Below are 15,822 nucleotides of genomic sequence, written 5' to 3'. Positions count from 1 at the left end.
CTCAGCATTCCAGGTCGATGCTTTATCCACTGCGCCACCACAGGCCTACAACTTCATAAATAATGGTACTGCTGATATGACTTGGCAGGGAATGAAACCAAAGGGCTGAAGACACTATTCCCCTGCAGCTAAAGGCTATAGAATATAACATGCGTATATTCAGCTGAGACAGGTACCCGTTCACGGCCAGTTTCTAGTACCTACATTCCTAGTCACTTTCTCTCTCTCCAGATTCTCTTCAAGCAAATCCCATATATCAAATCATTCTACTCATAAGTATTTTACCATTATCTCCAAAAGAAAGGTATTCCTTTTATAACCTCAGTTCTGTTATTTCAATAATCGTAAGGAATCAAAAATATAATTCCTTAATATATCTCTAGCCAAACAGCACTGTGATTTAACTGATATAGAACATGAATCCAGAGAAATGAGGTGTCTTGACCCGGGTTACAAAACGAGATAGTATCTCTTGTCTTAGAATCTTGTAGGGATGCTGTTTTCACCACGTGAGTTAAAGTTTACTTCTGAAATACAACATCCCACTCCAAAGAACCTTCCATTTCTTTTTACATGTGCACTTAGAAGCAGTTCAGTGTCTCTGTGACGTGACATACTTAACCTTTCTAGATCTCAGCTCTGTATTTTTAGACTGTGCTGAACGAGTTATGTTTTATTTAACTAAATTTATTAGAAGGTGTTTTGGATTATTTCCCCCCTCCATATTGTGTTGTATTAAGGACTGTGGATAGAGTGATGAGCAAACCTAATATAGTCCTTCTTATAAAGGATCTTATTTCTATGGTGAATATAAAACAGGTGAGACATGGTATTATTGTGCAAAACCTGTTGTACACTAAACCTTAAATAGGTTGATTTGGGAAGAAATGGTGGGTTTATAACTTGTTTTACATGGTATATTTTGCATTAATTTAGGTTTCCTTTTATCTCCATTATATTTCTAATTATTTTATAGTTTTTGTCAATGTTTTCAGCTGATTTTCATTTTAACTTCTAAGTGATCATTGCTAATATAAATGAAAACTATTTAATTTCACTGTATTTTTTTTTTTTACATGGGGGTGCATTTCTCCTTTTGAATCGTTTATGTGGCGTTCTTGGGATATATTCCTAAAAGTGGGATAGCTGGGTCAAAAGGCAGTTTGATTTTTAATTTTTTGAGGAATCTCCATACTGTTTTCCACAGTGACTACACCCGTCTGCATTCCCACCAGCAGTGCAGGAGGGTTCCCTTTTCTCCACATCCTCGCCAGCACTTATTCTGTGTTGTTTTGTTGATGAGCGCCATTCTGACTGATGTGAGGTGATATCTCATTGTGGTTTTAATTTGCATTTCTCTAATGATTAGTGACGTTGAGCATTTTTTCATATGCCTATTGGCTATCTGTATGTCCTCTTTGGAGAAGTGTCTATTAATTTCTTTTGTCTTTTTTTTTTTTTTTTTTTTTTTAACAGAGACAGAGCGAGAGTCAGAGAGAGGGATAGATAGGGACAGACAGGAACACAGAGAGATGAGAAGCATCAATCATCAGTTTTTTGTTGTGGCACTTTAGTTGTTCATTGATTGCTTTCTCATATGTGCCTTGACCGTGGGGCTACAGCAGACCAAGTAACCCCTTGCTCAAGCCAGCAACCTTGGGTCCAAGCTGGTGAGCTTTGCTCAAACCAGATGAGCCTTCGCTCAAACTGGCAACTTCAGGGTCTTGAACCTGGGTCCTCCACATCCCAGTCTGATATTCTATCCACTGCGCCACCGCCCGGTCAGGCTTACCCATTTTTATATTGGATTGTTTACCTTCCTGGTGTTGTTTTACAAGTTCTTTATAAATTTTGGTTATTAACCCCTTATCAGACATATTGTTGAATATGTTCTCCCATTGTGTGGTTTGCTTCTTTAATTTGTTCATATTGTCTGTAGCTGTGCAAAATCTTTTTAGTTTGATATAGTCCCACTTGTTTATCCTGTCCTTTATTTCCCTTGCGCGTGGAGATAAATCAGCAAATATATTGATGCGAGTGATGTTGGAAAGCTTATTGCCTATGTTTTCCTCTAGGATGCTTATGGTTTCACGACTTACATTTAAGTATTTTATGCATTTTGAGTTTATTTTTGTGAATGGTGTAAGTTGGTAGTCTAGTTTCATTTTTTTTGCAGGTAGCTGTCCAATTTTCCCAACACCATTTGTTAAAGAGACTGTCTTTACTCCATTGTATGCTGTTACCACCCTTGTCAAATATCAATTGTTCATAAAAGTGCTGGTTTATTTCTGGGATCTCTGTTCTGTTCCATTGATCTATATACTTGTTCTTATGCCAGTACTAAGCTGTTTTGAGTTCAATGGCCTTGTAGTATAACTTGATGTCCGGAAGTGTGATACCACCCACTTTATTCATCTTTTTGAAGATTGCTGAGGGTATTCTTGTTCTTTTTTGGTTCCATATGAATTTTTGGAATATTTGTTCTATATCTTTGAAGTATATCCTTGGTATTTTTATAGGAATTGCATTGAATTTATAAATTGCTTTGGATAATATGGACATTTTAATGATGTTTATTCTTCCTAGCCATTAACACAGTATATATCAATGCTTCCACTTGTTTGTATCATCCTTGATTTCTTTTATCAATGTTTTATAATTTTTCAAGTACAAATGTTTAACCTCCTTGGTTAAATTTATTCCTAGGTATTTTATTTTTTTGTTGCAATAGTGAAGAGGATTGCTTTCTTAATTTCTCTTTCAGACAGATCATTGTTGGTGAATAAAAATGCCTCTAATTTCTGATTATTAATTTTATATCCTGACACCTTGCTGAATTCCTTTATCCAGTAGTTTTTTGACATCGACTTTAGGGTTTTCATATAATCAGCAAATAATGATAGTTTTACTTCTTCTTTTCCAATTTGGATGCCTTTTATTTCTTCTTCTTGTCTGATTGCTGTGACCAGGACTTCCAGAACTATATTGAATAAGAGTGGTGAAAGGGGGCACCCCTGCCTTGTTCCTGATCTTAAGGGGATTGCTTTTAACTTTTGCCCATTGAGTATGATGTTGGCTGTGGGCCTGTCATAGATGGCCTTTATCATGTTGAGGTATGTTCCCTGTATTCCCACTTTGCCACTGTATTTTTTTGAAAATAAAAAAGAAAAGAATGTTTTCTGGCAAAATACAAGTGAAGAAAATTGCCACAAAATTTAAGGTGAATAATAAATATAAAAAATCTTAAGAGATTGTTAAAAACTGATAATATTAAAAGAGTAATAAAAATTCAATATGTATCTGTTTAATACTAATGGTTTTATAGAAGTTACTTTCTCTCCTTTGTTCTAATCCAAAGAATCTAGTCCAAAAAATCTCACTGTGATGATGGAAATGGTCTATGTGTGTTTTGTGCACTATGGTAGCAAAGCCACATGTGGCTTTTGAGCACTTGTAAATATGGCTAGTATGACGAACTGAATTTTTAGTTTTACTTAATTCAAATATATATAGCCACGTGTGGCTAGTCTACCTTATTGGACAGTGCAGGTCTAATCTATAAAATTAAAGTCTAACTCTAAAATATTATTTTAACATTCAACCTATGCATTTACACATTTCTGAAGATGTTATATATAATGCAAAATTTGAGTACTTAGAAAAATAAATAGTTGAGAGGTGATAAAGTTTTAAAATTGTGTACTCAGTTGAAGTTTCTAACACTTGAGAACTAGAAATCACCTGCATTGTACAACTGAGCCTCTGGTTTTGAAATGTGAAGAATCTTTTACTGAGAGTAAGCTTCTAAAAGTCAACCCCAGCCTGACCGGGCGGTGGCGCAGTGGATAGAGCGTCGGACTGGGATGTGGAAGACCCACGTTTGAGACCCCGGGGTCACCAGCTTGAGTGAGGGCTCATCTGGTTTGAGCAAAAGCTCACCAGCTTGAGCCCAAGGTCGCTGGCTCGAGCAAGGGGTTACTTGGTCTGCTGAAGACCCGCGATCGAGGCACATATGAGAAAGCAATCAATGAACAACTAAGGTGTCGCAACAAAAAACTGATGATTGATGCTTCTCATCTCTCCGTTCCTGTCTGTCTGTCCCTGTCTATCCCTCTCTCTGATTCTCTCTGTCTCTGTTAAAAAAAAAAAGTCAACTCCAAAGTGAAAATTACATTATTCACATTCACATTAGTAAAGAAGTGTGTTTTGCTTCTTTACTAAAGCTGGGAAATCCATAAAACCTATCACCCAGTCTTTCCTCTTAGGACACTGAATCAAAAACGAAATTAAAAACCTGAAATTACAAATTACCTGAGACTTAATGAGAATAAGAACTTCATGTCGAAGCTTTGGCATACAATTAAAGTGCTCTCAGAAAAAAATGCAGAACCTGAAATGCTTTGATGATTTGCAGAAGCTGTGCATGCATGAGTGCTCGGAGTTACTTGCGTACCTGAGCTATGTCGTGCGTGTGGCGTGGCAGCATTGACAGACTTCCAGCACTGACCGGATTAGCACTGGGGAGTGTATTGCTAAGACTCTCAGGAACAGTGTTAGATCAGATCATGGTTATTAGGAAGAGCCCAGTAGAGCATATGGCTTCCATTTTGGAGGATTATATGAACTGGCAGCATCTATCTGCAGACCCTTGGCTCATATTGATAAATTCACATTATGAGAGGCTTATGGAATTGAGCTGAGTGAAAGTCAGTTTCCCATCTCCCTCTTCTCCTCTTTCCAGATCCGCCCTGTCCAAGTAGAGTGAGTAGAATGCCAGGGAAGGTCACCAGCATTGGGCATTGAGTTTCCTTTCTGCTTTCTTTTTCCTCCGCACCCAGTAGAGTGGAATTTTTCTAAGTAAAAGTAATAGAATATTTTTATCTTGATTGTACCCAATAAATTCACCATTGCCCATTTTATTACTTGGTAACTCAAGTACATTATTGGAGTATTTGTAATATGACTTTATTTATGAAGAATTATTAGAAAATAAGATATTCCTTACATGTGATTCTTTTTTTCAGATTATCCAAATTTAGCTGTTTAAGTGCCAATTTCTAACTATAATTTTGGATGGAAAAGCAGAAGTTGTGAATAAAAACAGTAAATATGTTTTGCATGAAAGTCCAATACAGATTTCTTTGAGGGAGTGAGGGAAACTCATGAGCTTTAATTCAAGTACAAGAGATTTGACATGTTTTAGCCACTCATTATCTGTTTTGTGTGTTTCTGGATTATAGTTATAGCCTGAAACATACAGTACTGGATAAGGGAATTTCTGATTGGGCAGTTGTTACTATAATTTGGGTATTATTTCCTGTTTTTGGAACCACTACCTCGGGTAAAGATTGTGTACTTACCATAAATGACAAGGGGCCCAAAATGTATATGATAATGAAAACAAATAAGCATATCATCTAAATAATCACACCCTGAAACCTACTCCACAAATAATATAGAAATAGCTCCTTTAAAAAATACAACATTTTTCTGCCAGAACTTCATGAAAAATAAACTTATTACCCTGGCACTTGGAAGCTTTATCAGCTAACATATTCCTATCCTGAATGTAACTTCTCATAATCATATAGTCTTCAGGAAATTTAATTTTCTTAAATCATGGCTTTCAGGTTGGTGAAAGATGCATGGTTTGTTTATAAGCACATTTGGAAAGTTTTATAATTTTAGTTGTAGCAGATCTGACTGCATTTTTAGAAGTTGTCTCAACTGAAACAACCTAAGGCATCTGTAGACTTGCTGTTTTCCACCCAACTAAATTAACACCATCCAGCAGATTAGGAACAATAATAAAGAAAAATGGTGCAATAAGTTCAACATAATGGACATTTTAAAATAGAAAGCATCTTCTATGGGGATTCAATTACCTCTTTCTGGATACTAGGGAGAGACTTCATCCAATTCTTTTTTTGATTTGTTTTATAATTTTGGGTCATTTATTTGACTTTTCCTCGTTGTATTTTCATTTTTTGTAAAGGGAAGTTTATTATATCTACTTCCTCTCTGCTAGTACTGTTTAGGTAATGAGAAATTTTCTTTATAAAATTGAGTTTATTAAAAGATGTGGAGAATGGACAAAATAAACTATAATAGTACATTAAATGTCATAGAACAAAGGTCCAGTCTGTATTCTTAATATTTTCAAACTTGTGATAATCTGGTTGCAGAACAATGTTTTAAAGGTTTCTCATTTACCATGTTTGATTTTTTTTTAAAAGCACTCTATTAGAAATCTAAGCTGTCTAGTATCAGGGCAGGCTTATGAAAATAATAGTGATTTGGTAAAGTTTACTTATTGATCAAACAAAAAATACAAAGAAAAACTAGCACTTGCAGTTCTCAGAATTATCTTTTCTTTCTTTATCCAGGAATTAACTTGTGACTTTTCTAATGTTATGCTATAATGTACTCTATATTGGTGAATATTAGGTTCTGCAAAGAAATGACATTCATATACTATGAGAAAACAGGCCCTCACTGGTTGGCTCAGTGGATAGAGCATCAGCCTGGCATGAGGATGTTCCAGGTTCGATCCCTGGTCAGTGCACACATGAGAATGGACCATCTGCTTCTCCTCTCCACCCTCTCCACCTTCTCTTTCTCTTCCCCTTTCGCAGACAGTGGCTTGATCAGTTCTATCATTGGCTCTGGGCACTGAGGATAGCTCAGTTGGTCTGAGCATTGGCCTCAGGCACTAAAAATAGCTCAGTTGATTCAAGCATAGGCCCTAGACAGGGATTGCCAGGTGAATCCCAGTCTGAGCACATATGGGAGTCTGTCTATCTCCCCTCCTCTTACATAAAAAAAAAAAGAAAAGAAAAGAAAACATCATAACTGAAAACAAATTTATTTTAAATACATGTTTTTGCAGGTTCATTAAACTCATTAATGTATCATACTTGTTTTTGGAGAGTCAGATTTTACAAAGCCTATTAGCAACAGGCTAAAAGTGTCTTTCGGAGAGGCCCATGATCTGTTTTGTTTTCATTTTGATGTAGAAAACATAAACCATGTGCTGAATTAAGAAAAAAAGGCATTGCATTTTGGAATAATTCTAGATTTACAGAAGATTTACAAAGATTGTATAAAAAGTTTTCATATGCTCTTCTCCCAATTGCCCTCATTTATACAATCAATATTACTGTATTACATTTGTTAAAACTAAGAAACACATTGATACATTACTATTTGCAGGGATGAAGGGTTTAATTTTTTTTTTTTTTTTTGTATTTTTCCGAAGCTGGAAACAGGGAGGCGGTCAGACAGACTCCTGCATGCGCCCGACTGGGATCCACTCGGCACGCCCACCAGGGGGCGACGCTTTGCCGCAATCAGAGCCATTCTAATGCCTGAGGCAGAGGCCACAGAGCCATCCTCAGCACCTGGGCAAACTTTGCTCCAATGGAGCCTAGCTTGCGGGAGGGGAAGAGAGAGACAGAGAGGAAGGAGAGGGGGAGGGGTGGAGAAGCAGATGGGCACCTCTCCTGTGTGCCCTGGCTGGGAATCGAATCCAGGACTCCTGCACGCCAGGCCGACGCTCTACCACTGAGCCAACCAGCCAGGGCCTTAATTTTCTTTTTTAAAAGAAAAAGTTGTAGTAAGAATACTTGACATAAGGTCTACCCTCTTAAAATTTTTAACTGTACATAGTATTGTTAACTATAGGTACTATATTGTACAGAGGATCTCTGAAACTTGTTTCCCTTGTATAACTGAAGCTTTATACCCACTGAACAGCTCCCCATTTCCCACTCCCTGCAACACCTGGCAACCACAATTCTACTCTGTTTCTATGAGTTTGACTATTCAGATCACTTCATATAAGTGAAGTCATATACCATTTGTTTTTCTGTGTTGGCTTATTTCACTTAATATGATGTCCTCTAGGTTCATCCATGTTGTTGCATATGGCAGGAGTTCCTTTTTTAAATTCTGTATGTTCGTTTTTATGCCAGTATCACACTGTTTTAATTGCTGTAGTTTTGTAATATATTTTGTAATTAAGATGTGTGATGTCTCCGGCTTCATTCTTCTGTTTCAAGATGGTTTTGAATAGTCAGGGTCTTTTGTGGTTCCATATAAATTTTAGGATTTTATTTTCTATTTCTGTAAAAAAAAAAAATGCCATAGGGATTTTAATAGGCATTGGTTTGAATCTGTAGATTATTTTGGGTAATATGGACATTTTAATAATGTTGAGTCTTCCAGTCCATGAACATGGGATGTCTTTCCATTTATTTGGTCTTTAATTTTTTTCATCAATATTTTGTAGTTTTTAGTACACACGTCTTTCAGATTCATTACTATGAATTAAACCCCAGACTCTATTTGGATTTTATCAGTTTTCCATTAAAGCCCTCTTTCTTTTCCAGGATCCATTTCACAGTACACATTGCATTTGGTTGTCAGATCTCCCTAGTCTTCTCTGGCCTGTGGAAGTTTTTCAGGCCTTCTGTATTTTCATGACTTTGATAAATCTTTTTTGTTGTTGAGTGTTACTTTTCTTAAAAGATGCTCATCTTATATTTTTCTTGCCCCAAGAATCAGCTGTTTTTCCAAGGAGCCCAGTTTTATTTTATTTGAGAACAGTATTTGAAGCCAAGACCTGGGTGTTCAGTCTGCTTGTTCCTACTTTTAGGTCAACATCTCAACCTGCTTGGTAGGCAGCACTGAGTGATATGTGCACATGCACTCACCCACACTTACAGTTTTCTAATTTGTTAAGCTACAGTTTACATGCAATATTATATTAGTTTCAGATGTACAGCATAATGATTAGCTATTTATATGGCTTATGAGGTAATCACTCCAATAAGACTAGTACCGTTCAGATACCCTGCACAGTTATTACACTACTATTGATGGTATTTCCCATGTTGTACTTTACATCCCCTGTCATTCTGTTTTGAATAATAATAATAATAATAAAACCTTTCTGTTTTTAGATCTACTCATTGAGGTTAGGGGGAAAAGTCCTTTCTGAAAAGCTTTGTCTCAAGGTGATTATCAAGAGAATATGTTTCCTTCTAACTTGTGGGCCTGAAAAAATGGCATTCTTAGAAATTAAAATAGTTAATTTTTAGCAAATACACCCCGGCTCTAAGTACCTGCTGCACCTGAGCTTCAGAAGAACGTGAGTGAAGTTGATTCTGCCACAGGGTGTTATAGCAGCAAAAGCAGTAAAATTCTTTTCCCTGCAGTTTTTGCTCCTCACCTGCGGATGCCTTTGATTTAAAATGTGTGTACCTTATATGGCTCCATATAAAGTGGCTCTGAAATAATTGAGTGTTTTGTATTATTTTTCTCAGACGTTTAGTTTTTTTGTTTTTTCTTTGTGATAGGGACAGAGAGAAACAGAGAAAGGGACAGATAGGGACAGACAGACAGGAAGGGAGAGATAAGAAGCATCAATTCTTTGTTGTGGCACCTTAGTTGTTCATTGATTGCTTTCTCATATGTGCCTTCACCGGGGGGCTATAGCAGAGCCAGTGACCCCTTGTTCAAGCCAGCAACCTTGGGCTCAAGCTGGAGAGCCTTGTTCCTACCAGATGAGCCCGCGCTCAAACCGTTGACCTCGGGGTTTCGAACCTGGGTCCTCCACATCCCAGTCTGGTGTTCTATCCACTGTGCCACCACCTGGTCAGGCTCAGATGTTTAGTTTTAATACTGTTTGTCATGTGTGTAACATCTATCTCTGGTGTTATACACAATGTTACTGAAAAACATCAAGCTCAGAAACTTAAAAGGTCACTTATAAAGTTTAAGGAGTTAAAACCCTGGCATATCAAGAAATGAATTAAGTTTATTTTTCTATATAGTTCTACCTCTTCTGATCTTTCTTTGTGTTTTACTTCAAAAAAATATCTTTTTCTTTTCATTCTACTCTCAGTATTTTGATTTTAACATTACCAAGACCTTCACCGGAAGGTTATTTCTAGTTTGTTACTTTTCTCTGAAGACATGAAACTTTTCATTTGTATTCCCAACATCATCACCTCCCCCCCCCCATCTAAGATCTAGCTCTGGCAGTGTTAACTTGAAAAGATAAGAAGGTAGAGTCTGACCAGGAGGTGGCGCAGTGGATAGAGTGTCGACCTGGGATGCTGAGGAGCCAGGTTCAAAACCCCGAGGTCACCGGCTTGAATGCAGGATCGGTCACTGGCTTAAACATGGGATTGTAGACATGACCCCATGGTCGCTAGCTTGAGCAAAGGGTCACTAGCTTAGGTGGAGCCCTTCCACACCCCATAAAGGTACATATGAGAAGCAATCAATAAACAACTAAAGTACCATAACTCCGTGTTGATGCTTCTCATCTCTTTTCCTTTCTCTCTCTCTCTCTCTAAAAAAAAAGATAAGATAGAAATTAATGCTCTCTCAATTTTCCTTGTTATGTATCTTTCAAAAATATTAACTTTATGGCAAATTGTCCAAAATAATTCTTTTAACTTGTTTTATTATTTGAAAAGTTCACCAGTTCTTCCTCATTCTCCCCAGTTTGAGGAGAAGCCATCTTATCTTTGATGTACTTTCAGTTTCAGGGTCTTCAGAGGAGAAGTTTTGTTTTGGTCTGTAAAACCATCTAATGCCTGTGGCATTAGGACCCCCGCTCCCCAGTGACGTTGCCCCTTAGCTTTCTCCGTTGCTCCCAGAGGTGGGTCAGCCTCACGAAGAGCTTGTGTTCTCCATCTTGGGGCTCAGAACTCAGACTGGTCCCAGGATTTGACTCTCTGGAATGATACTTAGCCCATGGTTCTCTTAGACCTGTCTTCACATGTGAGAGGCTCTGGGTCTCCATTTAACAGGTTAGGATTTGCACAGGAGGAAACAAATTAAATCCCTCAAACAGTATCCAAAGGGTTATCAATTTTCCATTAACATTTTTAGCTGTTAACTCCCAGTAGGTACCTACCAGTAGTTAAACTGGGTCATCAGCTAAATCTAGAGGACATCTGGGGAATAAACTGAATACTTATTAACTTAGTGAAGAATCAAAATGGGTTTATATCCTTCCACCTCAGCCTCCAATACTTGCTCTATAGAGCATCTGCATTTGGTAGACCTACAATTCTTACACAATTATTCTTAAGTGAGTATTTTTCTTTTTATCTTCTGCATTATCTTTTGATCTCTTCTACTGTGAATAGAAACACAGTAGAATGATTTCAGTGCATTCGTTCTTTCCGTGTCTCTGACAATTCGGTCCGCTGTCAGAGCTGACAGAGTAATTATATGATTCTGGAATTTGCCCTGAGGAGCTTTGCAGACAGTGGGAGGCTGTGATGGAGGACGCTGCTCCTGCCTAGGTCCTCGCTCTCACAGCCTCCACCTTCACCCAACCAACCGGCATCCTCCCTGAGGAATCAAAACAACATTTCTGAGAACGGCGGTTTCCTGTTTCAAAAAAAAAATAGTACTAATTTCATATTCCATGTGAATGAGTTGTTGAGAGGACTGATATATTTTAGTATAGTGAGACACGTAAAAATGATTATTACCTTTACATTTTATATTTTAGCTGTCATTTTTGTCGGGATTATCTAGGGAGCTCCTGAAAATAATATGAGCTTTATAAAAAATTTCTTTGTGATAATACATGAGATCTGTTTTCCCACCATTCGAGCATGAGTTCGAACCAACTATGTGGGATTCCTGCGTGTGTAGGTCACACATGGGCAATTTCCTATCATTCTAGTGCATTTCTCTCAGTGAGCCAAGAGGAAGGACAGGTTGTGCATGCAGAAAATAACTTATCCTTGGATTTAAAATATTCTGTTTTATGGATAATGTGCAGGACCAGAAGCTTCCAGGACTTCGTTGTATCTAATCAATTCAATTAAATGATTTATTGATATTTATTGTGTAATGATACTTAATCATCTTAAGTTTTAATAAATCCCATGTGTGTGTCCTGGAGTCCTCGCTGAACATCTTTGCACCAATGTTCTACGTGAGGCGGGTGAGATGCAGGGCGAGCTCACTGAGCCGGGCTGTCTGGTCCATGCTCTCGTCTCTGCAGAATTATGAATAGACTCTGTGAAAACTGACACTGTAGCATCAGAACAGAGCTAAGAATAGCACAGACTTTGTCTCCTGCCGTCCATTTTATTAATCCAGCAAAGAGAAAGAAAGATCAGAGTGTTCGTCTGGGTGACCCTGTACAGAGAAGTCAACCCCTCCAAAGCACCTCATTTATAATTGCAAAGAAACTTGGTCACATGCTGATTATACCTTAGGAAAAGAAAACAGGAAAGTTTCCTACGTCTAACCACTAACTTAATAAATGCTTATTCATTTCCTATGCAGGAGCAACGTTAATGACTTATCCATTTATGTACATTGGGATTTTTTTTTTTATGTGGAGTGCTGAGGTTTTATGAGTGAATGAGGAAGATGTTGAAGGGTGTTGATACTTTCACAAACGAGAGAACCAGTGTTATAGCTGCGAGTGGAACTCACTTTTTTCATTTGGATTTGATTGATTTCTTTAGTGCACAGACCTGATGGAGCAGCATAGATGTGACCAGTCGGAACAGATGTTCATCCCGGCTGGATAAGGCCCCCTGCCATGCTCTCAGTGTCTAGATGGCCTTTGGAGGAGGCTGGTTAGAGGGGAACGGGTGCCTCAGGGGAAACAACCTCAGTGACAAGGACCTGTGCTGCCTTCCCACTACCGACAGGCCATCAGCCCTGAGCGTAATGCAGGTCACGTGGTGACTTCTACAATGGTGAGGAGCAAAGGGTCTGAACCAGTAGCCAGTAGAGCCCCCGAATCTCATCTCACTGGTGGGATGGGACAGAAGCACATGAACTTTTTCCTGGAAAAAGTGATCATGATTTGATGCATAAAAGATAACCTGGAATACCCTTGATGGAAGAGGGTGGGTGGGACATCACGACAGTGTGAAGCCATGTGCTGTGTACCAGCAACTCACTGTTCTTGGCACAGAAATGGGAACAGGGTTGAGGCCGTATTCTCACGGGCCTGTATGCCAGGCTGAGGTGCATGGACTTGACCCTGAAATACTGGGAAATGAGTGAAAGGTTTTAAGCAGAGGAATGATATAAGATGCTCATTTTACAGAGAATATTTTCATGGCTGGGTTGGAGAGGTTGAAGGCCAAACCTGGACAGAGGTTTCTTAGTAGGAATGTTGTTACAACACACTAGGGCAGTGGTTCTCAAAGTGGGTACCAGGGCGCATTGGTGTGCCCAAATTTCCAGGTGCGACCTATGGTATTCCAGAGAAATATGTGCCTGTTGGGGACCAAAAAACCAACAGAGTTTTTGGAGTTTAGATTTTTGGGGGACAGAGGTGTGGGGAATTGGGTGTAAGTTGACAGTCTGCCCAACCCCCCACCTCACTTGCCTGTTTAGGTTGCAAAAGGCTGTTAAGCTAGGGTGCTGGATTGTTTACACTACCCCCCATGTTCCCTGGAAAGACTGGAGGCAAGTTTCTTCTATCCTTTGTTTGGTGTAAAGTTAAGATGATATGTATAGTGGTGGTTTTCTGCACTCAACACAATTAAGAGTAAAAAGAGGAATTCTTCAATGTATTGACGAAATGAGAGTTTGCCTTTCAAATATAAATATATGCCCAAACATTGAAGAAATCGCTAGGACACATCAGGCTCATGTTTCTCATAAACACAAGAATGATAAAACTTAACACATTCGTCCCAGGACCTGCTGAATTTACTAAGTCTTACTAAGAATGTATCTATATATATAAAAAGATAACTTTTTTGTCTTTTTTTATTTTTTAACCCCTCTTTTTTACAAATTTTAGAAAGCGTAACTCAAAAAATGTTTTAGAAAGCATAACTCAAAAAAAGCATAACTCATAAATATGTTTTTCAATATCAGAATAAATATAATTTTGTCATTTTTTTGTTTAATTACCATAAAAGCACACTTGGACTTTATATTTTTATAAAATATTCTTTAATATTTGATTTAATTATTATAACATATTTCTTAGAAATTTGTATATAGTGCGCTTACAGTTATTGGTAGGATTTTAAATGTGCCCTGACTTCAAAAAGTTTGAGAACTACTGCTCTAGGGAGAAATCATAAGGATCTTATTAGCTAGAATGAGAAAAGGTAGAGTTCAAAAAATATTGGGAATCCTGACCAGGTGGTGGCACAGGTGGATAGAGCATCAGCCTGGGATGCAGAGGACCCAGGTTCAAAGCCCCGAGGTCACCAGCTTGAGCGCAGGCTCATCTGGCTTGAGCAAGGGGTCACTGGCTTGAGTGTGGGATCATAGACATGACCCCATGGTTGTTGGCTTAAAGCCCAAAGTCACTGCCTTGAGTCCAAGGTCGCTGGCTTGACCAAGGGGTCACTGGCTTGGCTGCCCCCCACCCCCTGGTCAAGGCACATCTGAGAAAGCAAATCAGTGAACAACTAAGGTGCTGCAACTCCAAGCTGATGCTTCTTATCTCTCTTCCTTCCTGTCTGTCTCTTGCTTACTTAAAAAAAAAAAAAAAGAAAAAGAAATATTGGGAACATCAGAGCTCTTTGTGATTGAATGACTCATTGATTGTACACAGAGGGAACAGCCAAGGAAGTTTTTTATTTGGAATTTGAGGTGGATCATTGGCCACTAACCGAGATAGGAAATTAGTGATTAGATGAGATTTGCCTTGATAAAGATGCTTAATTTGGTTTGGACCACGCTGAGCTGAGCCATTTAATAATTAACATAATATAATCAAAGTTTTATTTCTCACTGACACGGAAGCAAAGTGGGTGTCCCTGTCTAGCCAGCGGTTCATCTCTGTGCAGTAATTCGGAGACTGAGACCCCTTCCAGCCCATGGCTGTCCCATCTTCTATGTGTGGTTTGCAGAAAGCGGGGTGAGGGGGGGCATGGAGCATCATTTTTGTCATGTTTCACCTTTCAGCTGTGTCCTGTATCCCTTTCACCCACTTCCCATAGGCCAGAGCTTGTTCATATGACTAACCCCAACTTCAAGGAAGGCTGGAAAATGTAGCCTACCTATGTGCCCACGAACAAGAAGGTGCAATGTTGGGAAGCAGTGAACAGAGTGTGCTGCAGGGTGACTGGGAAGCTTTTGGATGTTAATACCTGAAACTCGGAGCGAAGCTCTGAGCGGGCAGTGTGGCTTTAGGCACCATCGGAGACAGGAGGCCCAGGATAGAGCTTCCCTGTTGGCCCACACACAAACGTGGTCTGGGAAACGGATGGGGGGGGGGTGCTGAAAGCCTCCAGGTGGGAGGGACTGTACCATGGAAGCCCAGGCTGGACAGTTTCAATGAGTTGGAGGAAAACTATAGAATGTAGTAGAAAGACTCACAAAGTGTCTGCTGAATCACACAATTAAATGGGAGAGACCTCATTGAGTAGGTGTCACTTTAATGGTATGGTCAAAGCAGAAAGTGATTTCAGTGCATTGAGAAACCAACTGAAAGGAGCTACAGAGGGGAGGGCGCATGGCGACCCTGGAGGGAGGGGAGCAGAGATGGAGCTGGGTCCCTGGGAGAACAAGGACAGAACTTCCTAAAATAAAATTCTGACTTTTTCCAAGTGCTGCTTTTTTTACTTCTTTTTAGCTCACAAAATTTTTTTTAAGTTTTTTTTTTTTAATTGATTTGAGAGAGAGAGAGGAAAGAAAGGAGAGAGATGGGAACATCAATCTGTTTCTGTATGAGACCTGACGGGATCGAACCAGCAACCTCTGCACTTTGGAACAATGCTCTAACCAACCAAGCCATCCGGCCAGGGCTAGTCGACATTATTTTTTTTTTTATTTTTATTTTTTTTTCATTTTTCTGAA

General features: G+C 38.8%; 1 protein-coding gene across 1 annotated transcript in view; it reads left to right on the top strand.

The window, feature by feature from the left end:
- The window catches only part of OXCT1 (3-oxoacid CoA-transferase 1), a 145,520-nt gene that overhangs the window by 92,812 nt on the left and 36,886 nt on the right, over positions 1 to 15,822 (top strand). The window lies entirely within an intron of this gene.

Source organism: Saccopteryx bilineata, chromosome 1 (genome assembly GCF_036850765.1).
Source record: "Saccopteryx bilineata isolate mSacBil1 chromosome 1, mSacBil1_pri_phased_curated, whole genome shotgun sequence".
NCBI classification, from domain to species: Eukaryota; Metazoa; Chordata; class Mammalia; order Chiroptera; family Emballonuridae; genus Saccopteryx; species Saccopteryx bilineata.
This window is presented reverse-complemented; position numbering and strand designations above follow the sequence as displayed.